At 38.1% G+C, this 17298-nt stretch overlaps 1 pseudogene; it reads right to left on the minus strand.

The window, feature by feature from the left end:
* Positions 1–2092: 2092 nt before the first annotated feature.
* On the minus strand, positions 2093–8800 carry LOC129150312 (E3 ubiquitin-protein ligase RNFT1-like; annotated as a pseudogene).
* Between the last annotated feature and the right edge of the window lie 8498 nt (positions 8801–17298).

Raw genomic sequence — 17298 nt, forward strand, 5'->3', positions numbered from 1 at the left:
TCTGAGGTAAGATGTTATAATGATTGACAGAGACAGGCTACATTTTCAAGAGTGATCATTCTAAAATTCTATGGAGTATGTCTTTGGTTGTCTTTTTTTTTTTTTTTTACTTTCTTGATAAACACTATTAATCACCTTGATTTAATCTTTTAAAATAATTTAATTAGCTTCCAGAAAAATTCCCCCAGGTTTCAATGATTAGAAGATGTCCCAGCTATCCACCACCTCGCCACCCAATATGACAGAAGTGAATTCACTAGGCAATTAAAAAAACTACCGTGGCTGACCAATGGTAGCATTGCCTGCCCTGGCTGCAATTCAGGCCGGTCAGAAACTGAGTAGCAAGTCAGGTATTTTTTATACTCTTGTATCGTTTCTTGTCCAGTCTGATTTTTGAGCTCATCTGTGATCTCCTTAGGGATAGCCCTTAACAGCCAACTTGTCTTTGGTATCCCAGACAGCTTCTCTTCTGAATCCTGGGGATCCTATCACATGGTCTGGGAGAGTATTCAGTAATTCTGCAAAACCAACCAAAGTTGCTCTAGACCCGAGAGACAAAGAAATGACTGAGCACTGAAGTATTGCCAAGGTGATTATGGTTAATAACCGGTAAAAGTTATATATGGCTTCATACCAAGCGTTAAATTAAATGGGTACATTAAAAACTTTAAAATCTCATTCTGACTTCAAAACCTTTAAAGTTTTAAGCAAGCAGTTAATTTTGAATTTATTTGTTCTTTGCCTGAATAAATAAAAGAAATTGAGCTTCTTTGTGTTTAGTAATTAATATCATGTGGATGATACTGATTCATATATTACTACTTCAACAGCTGTCACTTGAGGTAACTTTTCTTCTCTGATGTTTTTCACATTTCAGTAATTGACCAACATCTTTGAGGTACAATACTTTGTACTTATCATAGGATATTTTCCTTTTGTTTATTGTACATTAGCTCTATTATCACCTGATGTTACTTGGGAGAATCATTAGCTATAGTTAAGTGACATTTATTAGAAACAAGAGTTTTTAAAGTTGGAATTGCAACATTTTTTTAAATAATTATAATAACATAGAACTGCTTCCTCAGAGACTCTACTTGTCAATTTATGTCCGGGGACTATATGAATGATTTTCTGTTACTGTATGAGGTAGAGGTGCCCATGAGAGAAGCAGCTGAATCATAAATCAATACCCTCAATTCAAACTTTTTTCTCTGAGCTTTATAACTGGTCTCATTCTCTTTTTCTTAAAAAAAAAAAAATCCTTCCTCCCTATGCATAAGGTGGTTCACTTGAAAGAATTTTACTAGGCTTGTTTCATTATTATAGAGCAGTGGTTGGCAAACTGCGGCTCACGAGCCACATGCGGCTCTTTGGCCCCTTGAGTGTGGCTCTTCCACAAAATATCACGTGCGGGCACGCACGTACAGTGCAATTGAAACTTCGTGGCCCATGCGCAGAAGTTGGTTTTCGGCTCTCAAAAGAAATTTCAATCATTGTACTGTTGATATTTGGCTCTGTTGACTAATGAGTTTGCCGACCACTGTTATAGAGCATCTCAGTGCAAAGAATATAGGCAAATCATATTAAGGAACTAATTGCTATTAATTGATCTAAATGAGCAAATGGCTTTTTTTGCCTCTCTCTGGATCATGCTAAAGTATCTTCTCAATGAATTGCATATTTACTTTCCTAATTGAATTTTATAAACAATGCTAAATGGTAGTGATATTTTCCTTTATTTGTGCTAAGAACTGATCTAAGCTAATGTTTATTTTCCTTTAATTATTTTAAACTGACTCTTGATTCATATAATTCCATCTTTGATTGTTGAGGAACTAGTTCAGTCATTCTCATAATAGCTATCTCCACTTTAGTTTTAAAAATTACAGATAATTAATGTTTTAAATGTCCTATACACTGAAAAATTCATTCTGCTGCAAATCTCCTGGCTCTAAGATAAAAAGGAATAAAAATATCATTCCTATATCATTTAATGTACTACAGACCAAGCCCTGCACTTAGAATTTCATTTAGGCAAGAAAATTCAGAATGTGTAACATTTTTAGTTTTTGGAAAAGTCTGGTATTTTCTAAGCCCATCCCTCTTGCAACATGGTGATGAAGTTTTTGTATCTAATAGCATTAGATTGTCTTTCTTGTTTTTTTAGTTTAGATTCTTTCATCATCTGCAACATGTAAGAGAAATAGTTAATGTTTATAAACATATCAAATTAAGAAGTACATTAAAGAGCATACTGATGAAGCAAGCTGCGTGTAGGAGAGGCACACATGGCAAGGAAATGAGGGAAACCTCTGGACAACAGTCAGCAAAGAATCGAGGTCTTTAGTCCAACAGCCTATGTGGAAGTGAATACTGCTAACAACCACTGATCAAACTTGGGAGGCCAGTCCTTCACCAGTTGAACCTCCAGATGAGACTATAGATTGTGGACCAACCTCATTGACTGAGAGACCATGAAGCAAAGGATCCAGATAAGCTGTGCAAATTCTTTTGCAGCAATAGAAAGTAAGACAGATTTAACTAGAAACAAGGGGCAAGAATGAATTCAAAGACGATTGAAAAGATGCTTATATGGAACATCAGAGAAAAGATGGCAACTTTTACTTTCTCAGGTACCTTTTGCTGAGTGGATGAGAGTGGCTGCATTTTTTTTAACAATTATTTTTAATCTATTTGATAAAATAACATTTTCTATAGAACAATTAGAAATATAGAAATGTTAAAAGAAAAGATAAAAATCACACATTATTTTATCCCAATATAACTACAATTATTATTTTGGTATACAGAATCAGGATTAATAGTGTTTTATAACCTGGCTTCTACCTAAACATATCTTACATTTTCCATTTCATATTCTTCCACACATCATTTAAATGGCTGTAAAGTTGCCCATTGTATGATGTATTACAACTTATTTAACAAAACATATTATTTGACACTTAATACTATATTTTAATATATAAAATTTGAATTATCCCTGAAAATCAAGGTCACATGGATGACATTTGTGTGTTTTTTATTTTCATGCTTTGCTTTATCTCAAAGATGTAAGTGACACATTTTTAGAGCTAAAAGAGGACATAATTTTCAAAGCCCATTTTCCCAGGCCAACAGCACATTATTTTCCAGAAAAACTCATCAGTGGCCTTTCTGTCTAGTATTAAATGAAAGGATTTAGAAAATTGAATTAAGTTAATAACTAGTGGAAATAAGCTTGGGAAGTGTTAAGCATCTATGACCTTATTTAAACAAAGTCTTGGACTCCAGGGGAAAAGTAAATAAATCATCTTTGAAATAGAGCTAATATAAAGAAATAGAGACATTTTATAATAAAATACCTGCCTCTGTTGGCCTTAGTAGAGCTTGAAGGCGAAGCAGCTGACCTATGTCAGTGAAACAGGGATCCCATTGTGGGCCCTAGAGCCAACAGGGCCATGGGCTGTGATCATGGTTTTCACATTTGAAAGAGAAATAATGTACATAAAAGCATATCAGAATTTTCCAAATAACCACCCTCCTAAATGTTTCCTACTGCACTTTATTGGTTTTTGGCAAGTTTTTTTTTTAAGTTCAAGCTGGAAGTAAAATTGCCAATAACTTTATAATCAAGCTTTTTTTTTTTTTTTGCTTGTCTCCAAATACATTTCATTAAGCATAAGAAATGAATTAATAAAATATGGATAGTCATGTGTTTAATGCAGTATTTTGCTCTGGAATCTAGATGATATGTTAATACCTCTTCCAATCCTAAGATTCTATGATTTTATGATTTAGTTAGTAAGAGTGATTAGAAAATCACTGGATAACGTCTAACCCTGAGGTTAATGATTTTGATTCCTCTCTGACCACACCTAAATTTTAATGAATTCTCTCCTTCTATATCTACTTTCTGGTGAGCTGACTCTGTCCACACAATTGTCTGTGCTTATTCTTCCAGACAGAATATTGGAGTTTGAAGGCTCTCAGGCACTTTTCTCAGATGTAGAGGTCCTAGGCCAGAAGTTTTGCTCTTGCTCGGAAAGCTTTGCGATGACAGTTTTATTTAAATGGTGTTTTATGTATATTGATTATGGAACTTTTGGGTTTCTTCCCAGGAAAGGTACTATATTAAGTGAGAAGGTTTTTGAGTTGCTATATATGTATCTATGAGAGAATTCTGTGGTTTTGAAGGAGCGTCTGACCTCTGATTGCATCAGAATTCCTGTAATGCTGTACATGAAGTAAAGCTGACCTTGCATTTCTACTTGGAACTGAGATTGACAAAAATCTCTGTGTGTATGTGTTTCAAAAAATATTTTTCAAGGTGAAAAACAAAGCTCAAACATTTGGAGGTGGTAAAAAGAAAAAAAAAACACATAAAAAAGAATTAGATATAAACTATCTTTCTCCCTAATTAACCTAGAAAAGTTATTATCTTTGTAGGGGAAAAAAAGCCATGTGGGTGGAGGGAAGATAGAGTGAGGGTTCTTAAGTAATGAATATTTTATATGTTCTATTGCCATATTTAACAAATATTTAACGCTTGCCATAGAAATGTAAGCAGAGCCATGATTTGGGAACTTGCCTTCATGTACACTCTACTTCTTTAAATAATCCAGAGAGGTGTTGGAGTCAGCCTCAGTATCCAGTAATCCTGTAACAAAGCCACCTCACATACCAAGACATCACCTAAGTTTTTATTTTGTTCTATTCCCTTCTACTAAATTATTTTTCTCCAGATGCCCATTCTTTCTTAACTTCAAAACTTACGGAGCACCTGTCATGTAAGACCTGTCTTATACAGTGGCCTACATGGCATTCACAGCTCTGCAGAGGACTCCGCTCAGCCTTTCTTCTCTGATGAAGCTGACAATGTGTGATCCTCTTGACATAAATCATAACGGGCCAATGCTTTGAAAATAGTGGTCTGAATTCTTGTAGTATCGATTGATTTTTTTTAAAATGTAAAACTTTTATTTTTGCATGTTTCCATCAACCAAGGGAACACATAATGACAAAAACTTCTAAGGAATCAGGAACACTTTTAAGTGAATTTATATAAGAACTCATTTCCCAAGGCTCCTAAGTCCCAAGTCCCTCAAGATCAGATTAAGTAGGCGAGACCTCCATTTCCAGGGCCGGTAACAGGCAATGTGCTGCTCATGTTTCCTTGAGTTTCCCTCATTTAAATTCCTCATGCTTCCCTTCACTCTCACTTTCTTGCTGTTTGGGATGAGCCTTAGGTCAAATCCAGAAGCTCAGTCTCTTAAACTTTCCCATAAAAATTAATCATAACTAGGATTTTATGTATGTGGTAATTTTCCTGAAGATCTGAGAGGGCCTACTGCTCACATCATAGCCTTATGCCATCTTGCTGGCTGCATCCCTCTCACTTTTCTGCTCAGGGCCTTTCAAAGCCCAGTCTCCTGCCATGACCCCTTTCACTGATCATGTGTCCCCCCCCCAGTGAGTTCTCTCCCTCCCTCTGACAGCTCTTCCCATGTGAGTGTGACCCTACAGGATCAGCCTGCCTGGCTTCCCCAATCTGCCTGAACATTTTGTTGCTCATCAGTAAGCATATATGTATTTATGTCAAATAGAAATGCATATATGTTAGGCATATGATTTGCATGTCATAGACAAGGTTTGCTGTGTGAATGTAGTTAAGGTCTCTTTATAATAATTACAGTGGTTGAGGGGCCTCAGAACCCAACAGGTTGGGAACTAGTTCCACAAAAATCTCTCTACTTTAATAACTATGGAGATATTGCCCATTGATTTATTTATATTTTCATTCTTATGTGCCTTTGTTTCTTAAGTTAACAAAAACCTAAAGTTTACCCTCTTAAAAAACTTGTACATATTTCTACTTACCCTAAGTTTGTTCTCACTTAGACTTTAAGCATATATCTCCTTTATTATATTCCTGATTTTAGTGAACACATTCAGTACACTTCAGTATTTTATTGACATTGATCTGTTCTACTTTAGGCTTTGACATTCCATACTGAATAATGATGATTTGTCCCAATATTTTAGCTTCCAGTTCTCTTACATCACCAATGTGGGAACATTACAGATAATCAATACTTCCTCCTCACCCACCTACTAATGGTCTAGCCCTGGTGTGTCAATACCATTTGCTAATGGTATTGATATTAGAAGGGGAGGCAACTGCCCATATTCTCCTCACTGGATTGTTTAAGAGAAAATGTTGATATGACATTTTCAAAGTTAAATAAGTTTCTTCTATAAAAAAATTGTTTTTCAGTAAAGAACTTGCAAAAATTGGATTTCAATTTCTTTTAATCAGCAATCTAAGATATTTGCTCATGGGACAGTTTTAATTTTTGTGATACAACTAGGCACTATTTTTACTTTTTCTGTTCATTATCACTAAATCCTCTTGCAAAATTGCCCTCCTCCCATGAGAAAACATCAGACATTACCCAACAGTTAAGCTCTGGACCAAAGAGCACAGTGACTACTGGTGTGTGCAGAGTCAGCATCCAGGGAGTGGGTTTTGAGCTCAACATTCTAACATTCAGAAAATGCTTGTTGAGCATCCACTGTGTATATACAGGTGCTATACCTGGTACGGGGAATATAAAAAGGAGTAGAAATATTAGTAGAAAAGGTAGGGGGATCACAATTTAGAGTGGAGATCAGAAAAGACCAGTAAGTCAGAAAATAGCTCTGCTGCAAAGCAGAGTGGTAACTTCCTGAGTGACAGGGAGAGCTGACAGACTTCAGAGAAGGGAGGGAACCCACCCCCTGGAATCAGAGATTTCACAGGAAGAATCTTAATAGCACCTCACTTAGTTGCTGTTTTTGGTAACATTAACAAGAAAACACATTTATACTTTTATACTGCAATTATCTGTCAAGTAAGTCGGGTAGAAAAATATTCACACATATATGTAGTTGAATATTTCATATTTTTAAAAACACTGTTCTTTTATTCATTGAAATACATACTTAAATCTTATTTTAGTATTCAAAAATGTTTGGAAAACTTTTTCTTAATTTTTAGCACTGAAATCTATCCTAATGCCTTTAGTAATAGTCATTGTAACCCAATGAAATTAATGCTTTGTGGTCTGAATTGTATTTGAAGGTGTGATGCAGTAGCCCCATCTTTCTGTTTGTTTATATGGTCTGGAATCACAGTTCTGCACGCTGGACATGTTTTCTCTCTGTACAACCATAAGGTAACAAATACACTCTTTGGACAATATAGGCTGACAGATGGGGAGAAGTGCTGAAATTCTGCTTGACATATTGAACAAAGGCCATCCATACCTGAACAAGTCATTCCATAATGAGGTTGTGTAAAACATAGTCACAAAACCTGTCTGGAAGGTTTTGTGACCAGATTACTGAGTGGCCAGATTATTATGACCACCCCATCAGTACTTCGTTTGGCCACCTTTTGCCTTCAATACTGCGGCAATTCTTCTTGGCATTGACTCCACGAGATGTTGAAAGGTGATGCGAGGAATCTGACACCATGCCTGATGAATAGCACTGTCCAGTTCTGTGAGATTTGATGGTTGTGGAACCAGCTGCCTGATGGCTCTTTTAACTTCGTCCCACAAATGCTCAATTGGATTGAGATCTGGTGATTGTGGGGGCCACCTAAGCAAGATAAAGTCTCCCTCATGTTCTTGAAACCACTCCTGCACAATATGAGCACCATGGCATGGCGCATTGTCTTGTTGGAAGAAGCCATCTCCATTGGGATACACCATCAACATAATAGGATGAACTTGATCAGCAAAGATACTTAGGTATGTTGTGCTATTCAGACGTTGTTCCACATGAAATAAAGGGCCCAAATCATGCCAGGAAAACATGCCCCAAACCATAACACTGCCCCCACCAGCTTGAAGGGTTGTATTCATGCCTGTGGGGTGCATGCTTTCATGCCATTTCCGCGAAATTCTCACTCTGCCATCTGCATGAATGTAATTGGAAAAGTGATTCATCGACCACATGACTTTTTTCCAATGCTCGACTGTCCAATCCTTGTGTTCCTGTGCAAATTGGAGACGTTTTATCTTGGTAACTGCAGTCAGCAAAGGTGTTCGAACAGGCCTTTGGCTTCCATATCCCATATGATGCAGTGTATGGCTAATTTGCCTACAAACGTCAGGTGGTTATAATAATCTGGCCACTCAGTGTGTGTGTGTGTGTGTGTGTGTGTGTGTGTGTGTGTGTGTATACATATATAGCCAAAAGCTTTAAAATGGGTTAGAACAAAGTCAATAATATCCCAAGGATATATCTAGTTATATGAGCAAACTCCCCATAGCTAATGAAGTAATGAAACAAAACTGATATGGGAACGAAATTCAGCAATATGTACTGATATAATTCTTCTAAGAGCTTACACCAGTAACTCTTAGATTTTAAAGGAACTATGAAAGAAGGCACCAATAGAATAAAGCTTGTTGAGCCTATGAAAAGAAATTTCAAAATGAAGTGTAATGCCGACAATCCAAAGTCCTTCCCAGAAGCTCAAATCACCAAAAGTAAAATTTAAAAAGATTAAGTTACAATAAAGTGACAGAATGAGAGAGCAGAGGTCCTGCAAACAATACCAGTCACCAAGCATACCAGATCTCTGAGCATCTACCTTTCTCTTAGAAAAGTCTGCTTTACAATGCTTTTTTTTTTTCCCATATAGAGAAGTTGTTAGAAGCCCAATTCTAAGAGAAATTCTATGTTCGGAACATCTTTTGGGCATGGATTTTATCTTGATAGAACATCTCCAGAATGAAGGCAAGGCCATCTATCTTGATGAATAGCTTTTGTAAATTTTCTAGTCAGGCCTCCAATTTTTAGATCCTCAATTTCTGCTTGCAAAGTAGCCAATTATTTCCTGAGCTCATCTCTTGTAACACTTTGCCTGAAGTACAAAGTAAAAGCGAGCCCACAGTTATTCTCTGGCCAACAACCATTTCCCCCAGAGCTATAGACTCAGTAGGCTTGTGGCCTACTTTCCCAGTTATCTCAGACAGCAATGTTGCCCCTCTTTAATTTGGTTGTCCATCTTTATAGCTCTGTTATAGACTCCTTTATAATAAGTCTTGAAATCAAATGGTGGAAGTATTCCAATTTTGTTCTTTTTCAAAGCTGTTTGGACTATCATGGGACCTTCGCAGTTCTAGATGAATGTTAGACTCATCTTTCCAATTGCTACAAACAACAACAACAACAACAAAACAAAACAACAACAACAAAAATCCCCAAAACCCCCCTGCTGGAGCCAAAGGCTGAAGCTGGAAAAGTAGGGGGTCTGGGATGAGAGTTGGCTAATCAGGGCAGTCTCTAAGTAAAACCCTCCTAAGCACAGGCATGGAGGACAAGTGAGAGCTTGAGGGGAACCTGCTGAGAGGGACTGCAAAGGGGTCTATGGAAAACCTGGTCCTAGTTCTTGGCTGTGAGTTTGCTGTCAGGCATCTGATGGTGGGTCAGTGGGGCGGGCAGAGGGGAAAAAGAGCTGGAAGAGGCAGAAGAGGGTGCAGGGTGTGGAAGAGAGAGGACAGCCTGGCACTTGCTGGCATCTCTGTGTCTATCTCTCCTCACTTCTAACCATGTCGACCTTCAGAGCATACTGATGGCTGCTTCATGTCACTTTCCAATTCTTGCGCAAGTTTCTGTTTTGGTTTAGTCTAATCCAGAACCGAACGGGAAAGGTGATTCTAAAATGTAGTTCCAATTTAGCGAGACTGACTAAAAAACCCACTCTCTCTTTGACTGCTCTCTCTGCATCACCATCGTCATCTAACCAGCTGCATTATGACCCTGTTCTTAGTCATTAATAGTGCTGCATTATGACCCTGTTCTTTTCTCTGTCACTGCCCTTCTTTAGTTCCACCCTTCCTACAGTTTATGTCTGTAATCACCTCCTGGCTTGCAGTTACATTAAATATGGCCATGGAGGTTGTCACTGCACAACTGCAGGGTTGCCACTCAGATCTAGCCTCACTTCTTTCCCTCATTAACTTGGACCATCCTTTTAAAAGGCAATACTGACCATGTCATTCTTTTGCCTTAAATCCTTCTTAGCCTCCGTGGCCTTGAAGATAAAGTTCAAATTCCTTATCGTGACATAAAAATCCATTCATGATTAGCCGATGAGCCTAAGTTCTGGAATCAGAACTTCTAGTTGCAGTGTATCTTAGCCACTTGCAAAATATATCTTGGGCAAGTTACTTAATCTCATTGGGCTTCCGTTTCTTCAACTATGAATTGGGGGAGGAGGGTAAGAATAATTTTTTCCACATCGAAATTTTTTTTGTCAGCATACATTGATATGTCAAAGACTTAATAAGGTAACTAGCAGATGGTAAATTTTCAATAATAAAATTTGAAATATTATTATTGTTCCTTCTGTAGTGCAGTCTCTCATCATTGTCCGGCCCACCCTAACTCTGTGCCTTAGCTAAACAGAACTCCATGTTGTGACCCATTCTGCCTACACAGGCCTTACTTAGCCCCTCTCCCCCCTTTTTTTTGGTTAGAACCTGCTCATCCTCCAGGACTCTTCACTTCCTCTTGGAAGTCTCTTCTGATTTCCTCAGCCGCAGTCAGTGGCTGCTCCCTTGGGTTGTCTTAGCAGCCAGTGCTTGGTTATGTCACAGTGAATTCTAATTTTCTTGTTGTCTACCCATCTCTCCTACTATGTAAGCTATGGACTAACTATCTGCCCTCCTAGACCATAAACTCTAGACCAGGTTTTCCTTGAGGGTAGGAACAGTTTAACTTGTCTTTGTAATCTTAGCTCCTAATGTAGCACAAACTAAGTTCTTAAGGATGTTTGCTAGCAGGTTCTTAAAAACATTCATTAAAAAAATGTTTATTGAATTAATGAATAGTGATGTATGATGAGGGCTCTAACAAGCATTGTAATACCTTATGGAGAAATATAAAGATGATGGAGGAAAGTTTTGGCATAATACTAATAGTAGAAATTCCAGAATTCTGCTATTTAGTGCTTTGGTAGATTTTAAGGTGTACATGTTTCTGCTAAGAATGGAAATTCTCTTAATAGGAAGAATGACTATTGGTCAAGGCATTGTTTACTAGCATTTATTCAATATCCATTACTTTAAGACCCCTTACACAAATATTATTGAATAATCCATTCTTTAAAGAGTAGTCTGTTTGTCAGGATCAATTGTAATACCTAAAAATAATAAAATTGTTATCCTTGGCAAATTCTGGATCAAAATCCTGGGAACTATCTGTTAATTCTATAAATTATGTGTGAGTTCAATCATTTTAACAGTGTACCTTGCCTCAGTCAATAGTTTATATCTGAAGGTTCTAGCAATCCCTTAATAAAGAGAACAAGTAATTACTCTGAGTTATTTTTTTTCTCAAAAATTTCAGATATCCATGTGCTATATAATGCTTGGAATAAAGTATATCTGTAAAGATTTTTTATATTAGAAATTTCTGGGTCAATAATGTTTCTCAAAATTTGGAATAAAAATGTCAGAGCATAGACTTAATTATCAAGTGATATTAAATATAAGCATGTCTGTGGGCTATAGATATTGACCTTTTCTGAAAACCTTTTTATTAAATAGATTCTTGCTTTGGTATAAGTAAAAGTTGTAATATAGATAGAAATAATCACTCTCAACATCAGTATCATGCTTTATTAGGTTTATGATTCTAACTGCCACTCAAATGCATCACAATGCTAAGATTAAGAAGAGTGACTTACTTAAATATTTTTACATCATGTAAGTGAATAAGAACAAGATGAAAATCTCACTAGAGGAATGGGCAAAGGGCATATCAAGGGAGTCAGAAAAGAAGAAATAGAAATGGTAAATAAAGAAAGAAATGCAAACTCCAACATGATGAGATATCATTTTAATCTACCACAATAGCAAAGGGTGTGAAGAAGTGGACACTTCCACCCGCTGCTGTTGGGAGTGTAAATCTGTGCGGGCAGTCTCTGCTATTTGATAGAAAGGCTTTTACCTTCGACTTAGGAATCCCACTTCCAGAAATTTGTTCCAAGACAATAATAGGACACTTGCATCGAGGTGTAAATTTAAGCATATTCACTGCAGTCTTGTTTTTAAAGTGGCCTTGGGTGGGCAACTGCCTTTTGCTTGGTTCCTGTGTGGAAGGACAGCCACTTCTGTGATATTTATAGTTCCTTTCCCACCACACACTCCTTTCCAGGGGAAAGGAAGTAACTTGTTTGGCTGAGCAGTCAGGACTCTGCTGCCTCCATTCTCACACCCTGGCAGCTGTCTGCCTGCAGAGAGCATGTGCTCTTATTGGCTTCCTGCCACCTGGAGCTTTTATGGGGAAGGCCTCCCTCCACTGGGAGGCCTGCACTTTTCCAGCTTTGTCTGTGCCTGTCTGGGGAATTCTGTTTAATTCTAGCTACCGTGTCAAGAATCTCATTGGGCTGCACACCTGATCCACGTCCTCCATCCAACTTTTACAAAAATAAGGCTGATATTTTTACTTTCATCTTTTTGATGCTTCTTTATTGCTCAGTTACTATTGAAGTAAGGTTCCTGATATAACAGCAATAAAAATAACAAGAAATAACAGCAATAAAAAATAAAATTTGGATATCCAAAACCATGGATCGATCAAAAAGTTACGTTTATAAAATTTAAAATGATGCATCATTTCAAATTGATCCCATTGATGTATATATTGATAAGTGAAGAAGATTCTAATATTCATTTTGCATATGAACAAACTTAATATGTATTTATATAGACACTTAATATATATATTTATACAGTCTTCTCTTTTCCTTTTTTTCTTACCTTACCTATATTTTCTAAAGCTCTGTAACTATGTAAAAAAGGTTAATTATATTTTTGCCTCATATAGGCTGTATTTATGGCTTTGTTTACTATGTTAATGGTAGCTGATAGGAGCTTTCTTTCATTCTTTTGCTTCTTAAGCACTTTCCTTAGGGGTTAAATAGGGTCTTGGCCACTGATAGGAGATCTGGAATTGGGTTAGCTTTTCCCAGCTCCTCCTCCTCCTCCTCCTCCTCCTCCTTCTCCTCCTTCTCCTCTTTCTCTTCCTCCTCCTCCTTCTTCCTCCTCCTCCTTCTTTCTTTGACATACCAGGCCTAACAAGAACTTATTTTTTTTTAACCATTTTTTACTGAATTTATTGGGATGACATTGGTAAATAAAATTATATAGGTTTCAACTGTACAATTCTGTGAGATATCATTTGTATATTGTATTATGTGCTCATTACCCAAAGTCAAGTCTCCTTCTGTCACCATATATCCTCCCTTTATCCTCTTCCACCCCCCTCCTCAACCTCCCTTCCCCTCTGGTATTTACTACACTGTTGTCTATGTCTGTGAGTTTTTTTTCTTAATCCATTCACCTTTTCACCCAGCTGAGCAACCCACCTCCCCTCTGACAGCTGTCCATCTATTCTCTGTTTATGAATCAGTTTCTATTTTGTTTGTTAGTTTATTTGGTTTATTAGATTCCAAATATAACTGAAATCTTATGGTGTTTGTTTTTCTTTGAGTGGCTTATTTCAATTAGCATCATACCCCTTCAGTCATCCCTGGGCTGTTGAAGGCTGGGAGAATTCTCCCACTCAGAGGAATAAAACCATAAATAATAAGCTCAGAGAGAGGAGGTGCACAGAGTTCCTCTAATTCATGGTGATGCCAAAAATCATCATTATTTTGTAATGGCTTCTGGGAAATAGAATTTTTTTACATTAGTGAAGTTTCTAGTTACTACTTTAAGAGTCTATACTATTTTTCTTAGTCATTGTTAATGAAAAAAATTAAAAAAACTTATTTCCATAAACATTCATCATTTTCTTGGTGACTCAGCCTCCTCCTTATGGAGAATATGTTATTGTGCGGTGGAATGGTGATGTTCTTTGAGTGTATTAGTGCATGTAGTCCTGAAGAGCAGCTCCTGGTTGTACTTTCAAGGTCATGTCAGTGTTTGTTAGATTGTCGGCCCTACTTCCCCTGCTGGAAAATGTCCATTTGACATTCTGTGAGCCCTGGCTGAGACTCTGCTATATTGAATTAGCATTTGGTTGGAATGGCTCCGATTAGCATAAAAATTCAATGTCTTGTGGCAGACACATTTCTGCCACTGTGAGGCCGTTTCCATGTTTGTGGCTGGGTTTCGGCTGTTCTGGTTATAGTTGTCAGCAATATGACTTCTGTTTGAACGGACTATTCTTATACTTTGCAGAAAGGTATCTATTTACCTTTTTGACGACCAAATTAAAATTTGCATTTTCCTTACAAACAGACTTTCCTATATGTTAACGATCACTTATGTTATAATTTTAGCAACTGTGGTTAGACGAATGAAGTCATTTTTTAAATCTTGTTCACAATGAAACGTTTATGAATTCAGGGTCTGTTCCTGGGGCTATCAGGCTGGAAATCACAAGCTACTCCAAGGGGACAATTGAGTGATCATGCTCTCATCCATTTAATAACTCCATTCAACTAAAGAAATTAATTCTTGTATTGATTTTCTATTACCTAAAGTATAAAGTGCAATTGCTTTAACATTCTATGAGGCTGCCTAAAAGCACCCAAAACATAGTGGTTTAAAATGTAAAAAGTTCCAGTATGTTTTATGATTTATGGAACAGTGGACAGCTCTTTTGGTCTGTTTTGGCTTGGGTGGAGTTAGATGGTCTCGGCTGGCCTCGTGCACGTGTCTGGGATGGCTGGGGCCTCTCACCACCAGGTCTTTCATCTCCCAGGGGGCTAGCCTGGGTGTGTCACGTGGGGGCAGAAGGGTTTCCAGCAGCAAGATAGGGCAAACCGCAGAGTATCTGTAGTTTCAAGCCTCTCCATGTGTCACATTTACCAATGCCCCTTTGGCCAAAGAAAATCACATTGGCTCCAGAGCAGGGGTACAGAGAGGCCTGATTCATGGGGGTCATTATTACATTGATCTATCACAGCATGCTCTGAACTATCATTCTTCCCCTGCAGTTCCCAAACTTCAGCTGAGGTGCCCTGAGATGCCACAATGAATTCACAGGGGGTGTTGTGGGATATTTTTTAAATTTTGAGGGAAACAGAATTATACTCTGTGACTGTTGGACATCATGCAAACTACTAGCTTGATGTAGGTTACAGTGTCAACATTACAGCAATACATTCCTGTTGGTGCTGCTGCATCCTTGCAAAGCGGGATTTTTGGTGGTTGCTGTGATAAAAAGTAAGTATTGCATAAGAATCATTGTGGAACCGGAAGTGAGGGTGGCGGTGTCCAATTTGATTCCAAGATTGCAAAGTTGTGCAGAGCCCACCAGGTGCATATATGCCATTATTAAGGAAGTGTGCTTTAAGAATAAAAGAAAATATTATTTAAAATATATATGTATTATTTTTAAATGTATTTAAGTTATTAGGACATACATACTTACAAAGCTGTTTGGCTCTAACTACTTAATAAAATGGAAGTAATAAGTATTTCTTTTGGTCTAGAGGTACTATGAAAAAATTAGCAAGACACTAAGGATGCTGTGAACCAGAAAAATTTGGGAACTGCTGTTCTAACGTCATTTTCAGTTGCTGATAAAAGAAGAAGATCAAGAAGGGAGGCTAGTTTGATGGAAGGGTGAATGAATTCAATTTTGGATATGGTGAGGAACAAGTGGGATTGAAGTAGGAGGTTTGGAGTGGAGCTAATTCCAAATAGCTACATGTAGGCTCCCTTTCCTATTGCTTTAGATATTGCATATATTCTAGAATTAACTGTAAAAAAAAGGTAGGGTTGCTGAAAGAGAAGGAAGCTAAAAACCAAAACTCAAAACCAATCTGCAAAACAAATGTTCTTGGCTTAATATTTTTGCAAATGCTAAATGGGTGCATTTTAATTTCCTTCTTATGTTATATTTTGTTGCAAAGGGCAGACCTCTGAAGGGGAGCCATGAGCTTTAGTATCCTAGAGAAAGAGAAGATAACCTTTGACCTCTTAGGTGTTGTGGAGATAGAAGGTTTGATAAATTACTTCATTTTCCATTTCACTCATCACTAGCTGGGCCTAGGAAACTCAAGGTCATAGAGGGGGTCCCCATTGTATAGAGAAGACACTCCTGCACACACTTTAGGCTTAAAAAGATCAGCATCAAGAAGCAGGTCGTTTGGCCAAGGAAAGTGTGAAAAAGAATGGGAAGAGAAGATAGGGATTTGTGCCTTGTAATTTTCCCCATGGCTTGGAAAGGAGCTGTGTTACAAAAAAAGAGAGTATCAATAAACACAAAGAGGGAAGACTGACCGTTACCAAGTTGGGGGAACCTTGGAAAGTTCAGCTCTTGTCCTGTTCACTTGTACCAACTTGAGGGTCTGACCATAACAACTTGGCCATGCACCAAGGACAGAAGGAGATTTTATAGTTTTGTTTTCCTGTGCTGCTCCTAATTCCCATGTTTTATGCATGGGATGACCATTGTCAGTAGGTCTTCCAAGTCATCATCTACTCATCCTGCCCTGACAAGGCAGGGTGAACTTCCAGGCCAGTCGCCTGGATGAGGGGAGTAGTCATTCCACAGTCTGCAGCCAACATAGCTGGGGTGAGGCTGAGCCATGCAGAGGTGTAACTTGCTTCCTGACCAAGCAGGAAGTCCCCAGTGAATAATGGTCATTGTCTTGAGACTTGCATTAACTTTCCACTGCATGCCAGTGACCCCCCACGAGGCCAGGAGGCCCTTCCCTCAGGGTCGTGCGGACCTATCAACACCTCTCTCCTCAGCTATCTAGGTGTCATCTTGGGGAGAGAAGTAGGGGTAGAGGGCAGCTGTGTGAGGGCCTGCATTGGCTATATACTTTTCTGGCTCTAGTGCAAAATGAAAATACAAGTCCCTTGCTCAAAAATGAAGAACTGAAACACTCTTACAGTGTGGGGCCTCTTTAGTGCAGGGCCTTGTGCAGCAGCACAGGTGTCGGACCCATGAAGCTGGCCCTGCTGGGAGCCCAACTAGTTTTTCTCTCCTAGAGACTCTCAACATTACCCAAAGGGGTTGTTTAAATGATCAGACAGGATTAAATTTAAACTGCATTAGACATATAGTTAATTATTTTCCCATTAACCAGTGAATGGGAGCCTGGGAGAAATGCCAGATTAGTTTATGGACAATTAAGACATTGCTGAGTTGTGTGTGAGTTAAATTTGTGGTCCTGCTGCAAAGACATCATTGTTCCCTTTTTACAGAAGAACTGGTGATCAGAGAGGATGAGGGATTGCTCCAGGTCACCCAGGTCATTGGTGGTGAAACATG

The sequence above is a fragment of the Eptesicus fuscus genome, chromosome 9 (genome assembly GCF_027574615.1).
Source record: "Eptesicus fuscus isolate TK198812 chromosome 9, DD_ASM_mEF_20220401, whole genome shotgun sequence".
Classification (NCBI taxonomy): Eukaryota; Metazoa; Chordata; class Mammalia; order Chiroptera; family Vespertilionidae; genus Eptesicus; species Eptesicus fuscus.